The sequence below is a fragment of the Limulus polyphemus genome, unplaced genomic scaffold (genome assembly GCF_000517525.1).
Source record: "Limulus polyphemus unplaced genomic scaffold, Limulus_polyphemus-2.1.2 Scaffold4093, whole genome shotgun sequence".
In the NCBI taxonomy this organism is placed as follows: Eukaryota; Metazoa; Arthropoda; class Merostomata; order Xiphosura; family Limulidae; genus Limulus; species Limulus polyphemus.
This window is the reverse complement of record NW_013669703.1, coordinates 69,781-74,347: the sequence shown is the minus strand read 5'-3', so window position 1 is coordinate 74,347 and position 4,567 is coordinate 69,781. Positions and strand designations below refer to the sequence as shown.

The 4,567-nt window shown below is 31.2% G+C and overlaps 2 protein-coding genes across 5 annotated transcripts in view; both read left to right on the top strand.

Annotated features, from left to right (window-relative positions):
- LOC111088594 (28S ribosomal protein S10, mitochondrial-like) overlaps positions 1 to 4,567 on the top strand; it is a 31,262-nt gene that overhangs the window by 24,900 nt on the left and 1,795 nt on the right. The window lies entirely within an intron of this gene.
- LOC106470576 overlaps positions 568 to 4,567 on the top strand; it is a 22,570-nt gene continuing 18,570 nt past the window's right edge. The window contains exon 1 of one of the 4 annotated variants that reach the window (XM_013931140.2): positions 568 to 603. The gene's annotated coding sequence lies outside the window, so the exon portion shown is untranslated. Of the gene's footprint in view, positions 604 to 798; positions 822 to 3,755; positions 3,881 to 3,925; positions 4,036 to 4,567 lie in introns of those variants that run through there. The other 3 variants (XM_022399179.1, XM_022399178.1, XM_022399180.1) reach the window with 3 other exon arrangements.

Below are 4,567 nucleotides of genomic sequence, written 5' to 3'. Positions count from 1 at the left end.
GTTTCGGGCTAGTTAGCCGTATAGTGTGTGTGTTTTGCACTCGTCGAGAGCGAAATTATCGAGATTGTGAATCGCTGTGATTTATAGCGTGTATTATAAAAGTTGTTATGTTTAAAGTGACGAGAAGAAACGTATTGATTGTGGAACTTCTGTGTACTAAAAGTTGTATCGAGGAAGAATAAACTGGTTTAATCAAGAAAGGACTTGCGTCGTTGAAGATCCTCGTAGAGCATTTCTACCGGAAACAAACAAACAAGCAGATACGTAACAGTATCACTGACATCCGATCGATTTAAATACAACTTGTGTTATTATTAATGAAAACTTTGTTAGGTAAAACCAGTTCAAGTATGCATAGAATTTCAATCTATTAACACATTGATGGAGTATCATTTTCTAAAAATTACGGATCGCGAATTAGAATTTTATATTTTTAGCTTATACAGATTTAAGCTTAGAATATTTTGGCTTGGTTGTTGTTAAGCGTAAAGCTACACAACGGTCCACTTACGCTTTACCTTTTTAAGAATATCGAAAGACAATTTTAGCGTCGTAAGACTGTAAAGTTGCCGCTGAGCCACTAGAGGGATCGGTTGGAATAAGGTAAGTGAGTCTGCAATGGTTGGTAAGTGGGTCATTTCATTTCAAAATAAACAAGTTTATAAGAACAATGCTAATCTAATACTTTATAATAACGTAAAACACGTCGGAGTGATTCACGTAAATATAAAGATCTCGTAATCATATAATAACTGATGAATATCTCCGAGAGTTTCTTGTATTATTATTATTAAGATTTAGGTTGTAAGTATAACTAAAAAGTGAGTAAAACTTTTAAAAGTTAAACATGTAGGATGTGATGCCAGTTGATAATATTATTATTATTATTAAATTCTAGTACCAATAAATTACTGTCATTGTAACACTATCAGTATCATCGTTTCGAAAATAACATTAACAGTATAATTTGTTCTGGGAGCTTAGATTGTAAATATATTGTTACTATTAGTATTAGTACTACTAGTATTCATTCTTTAAGTTTTAACAGCCCTGGGTACCGTACAGTGTTTCATGTCTTACAACTTACAGTTGACAGTAACAGCAAGACATGATCACATATTTCATTATTTGTACTTTGAATGTTGTACATGACCATGTCTCACTATTAGAGGAGAAACATTCTACCCAAATCAATCTATCCCCAATAGCTGTTCAAAAATGTTATATATTATCATTTTTAGTTGCAGCACAAATTAAAACTAAATATCATTATTTCATGTACAGTCATTTTAACATGTCTTATTGTTTACATTTCCTTGTGAAAAAGGTTTGAAATATGAAATAACTTACCTGACTTTAAATAACAGAAAATTACAGTAATTTTATTTGTTTGTTAGATTTTACATGGAAGTTCTATGGTGACCTAACAGTAACATTTAAGGGATAGCAAAGACCCCCTTGGCCCATTGTGGCTGTTCCATTCAGTTTATCAAACACACATCTGCCTGAATTCATTCTTGATTTTTAAAGTATTCATTCCAAAGGTTGACTACTAGTAGTACTACTGTTTTACTAATAGTAATATTATGTAGACCTAAGCCTCAGGATTGTGGTAATGTTACCTAGCATTATGTCTATGATACTGGTAGACATTAAAACATGGATAATAAGGTCTCTACCATATGAAAAAGGAGTTAACTACTACCTCCAGTCTATTTTATCTTGAAAAATATGTGTGTAGATTTTGGCAAATGTTAATATACTCTTTCATAAATGTCAACATTGGATCAATAATTATATTTAAATGTTTTGCTATTTTTATTTCAAGAGCAAATATCTTTTGAAATCTTTTATTTCAAAATTTATCTCTGCATCCTTTCTTTATTACAATTGTTTCAACAAAAAGTATTAATTGAATGCAGGGAAATTTGAAAATGAAAAGATGTGGAGGTGATTCAGCTTGACAAGATTATATAACATGAATGGTGATTTCTAATATTAAAGAATAATCTACAAAATACATATACATATATATATATGTGAAAACAAGAGGGAATTCTCAATAGCTGCAGTACTTGAAATTCTTTTAGCGAAGATTAGATTAAATTAATCTATGAGTACCTTTTTTTTTCTTTTTATTAGCTATTGGAGCCATTCTATGAGCTGTTGTGTAACAGCTAAAAAAAGCAAAAAATGAGGTGAAGCAATTTCACTACGAAAAATATATTGTAAAAAGACCTTCATCAAGAGTATTTTAACATTATAGTTTAACATAAAGACAACGTGGTACAATTTTGTCTTTTAAGGACATCCTTGCATATCCACCCTTGAGAATAGTAAAAATTTAAACTTACGCTTTATTTTTCAGGAAGTCGTTGAATTCTGTCTTAAACTCCTGTAAACTGCTAGCCTTCACTACTGCAAATGGCAATTCATTCCATAAGCCAAACACCCTGTTAGAGTAACAAGTGTCATAACTGATGCTTTGCCTGTTTTTCAAAATTTTACAGATTTGTTGTTGTTCTATTATCTTCAGAATACAGCACAAACAACTTGGTTCCTTTATCCTTTCCTATTAACCTTCCAGATAATGTAAACTTCAATTATTTATTTCTCAAATGAAAGTACATTAAGAGAGTTTAATTAATCACTGTGAGATAACCCTTGTAATCCCAGAATCATCTGTTTATTCCTTCCCTGATCATTTCCAACAACTTGACTAATCAGTGTATGGTGACCCTTGTAATCCCAGATTCATCCTTGTATTACTTCTCTTACCATTTCCAGTAACTTTATCCTTTTTTAGAAAAAAGGATATTGACTTGTCGGAAAGGGTTCAGATTAGGGATACTAGGATGGCTGTGTTCTTTAGTAACGAGTAGGCTTTAGCCATTAGAAAAATAACTGTGACATTTCTTGTAAGAACTGATATACTTATTATTTCAGTATTTATCTCGTTTACTGTGGTAGCAGAAATACGTCTACTTCTAGAGTGCTGTTGTGTGAGTTTGGATTCTTGTACCACCATGAAGAAAGGATATTCCTTTCCATAGTTACCATTACCAATTTCAAGTTTTGGATAATTAATGAAACAGTGAAATGTGTCTTTGTTGTTTATTGTGTTTCTATAAATAATCCTGGCATTGTGCAATGAAATGTGTCTTTGTTGTTTATTGTGTTTCTATAAATAATCCTGGCATTGTGCAATGAAATGTGTCTTTGTTGTTTATTGTGTTTCTATAAATATTCCTGGCATTGTGCAGTGAAATGTGTTCTTCGTTGTTTATTGTGTTTCTATAAATATTCCTGGTATTGTGCAGTGAAATGTGTCTTGGTTGTTTATTGTTTTTCTATAAATATTGAAGAACTGTTTATGAAGAACAGTGGATATAAAATGTTACATTAAAAAATAACAATTTTTTAGACATATTAAAGACATATTGAGAATGTGAGAACAAGTCTTGGACTTGTGAAGGATGAGGGTAGAGTTTTCATTCATAACTACATTTATGAGATTGCCTAGTTTTTAAATGATGTTTCTTATCAATTTTCACAAAGGAAAATGTTGGCTGGATTACAGACTGATAATGTATTTGGAGGAATGTGCATTGTAGTGTTAATCCAGAGCTTGTTAAAAACAAAGCTATAAATTGATTATTGAAAAAATGAAGGTCCTTGACCTGGTAATATTTAGCGTAGAGTTTTAATAGAGGTTAAGGAACAGATTTCTGAGCACATTCTTTCATTTTTGGTAGGTTGTTGGACAGGAAGCAGGTTCCAGGAGATCGAAGAGTAGATGACATCAGTCTAAGTTTTAAAGTGGGGAGATAAGCATTATTTAGGAAATTTTCAAAGGGAGGTCGAGATAAGCTTTGTTTAGGTCAGTTAAACTTTACTTGCATCGTGGGATAATTTGATAAAATCCAAAATTTTCTCAGATAAACAACAGGCTTTACAAAGAGAAGATCCTACTTTACCACCTATTAACATTTTTTCTGAGGATATTACTTCTTATCTGGATGAGGATAAAGAAATGTATGTTTTTACTTGAGTTTTAAGAAGGCCTTTAGTAAGGCTCAACATAAAAGATTGTTTAAGAAAATGACCTCAGATAGAGTATAAAATAAGTTAGTCTAATGGATTGAAGGTTAGCCTGATGGGATGAAGTAAAAAATCCTAGTAAAGGAGTTCTAGAATTTGACTGAGACGCATACTTTAATGATTAGTGCTTGCACTCTCTGTTATTCTTCATTTATATTAATGACATTGATAAAGGAATCATGTGAAATTGGTTAAATTTGCTGATAATATAAAAATCCTAGGTCTGGCTGGCTGCAGTGAGAATGCTATGATTTTATAGGCTTGTATTGGTTAGTTGAACAAACATACAACAGATGGCATTTTATTATGATAAGTGTAAAGTTATGCGTGAGAATTATAATATTAATCACTCGTATAATTAGATAGGAATCCTTTTAATTTTGTGGGTGAGGAGAATTCTAATGCTTTAAAGCAATGTTATATTTCCATTAATAAATTGAATATAATATTGGTGTATAAGAATGTT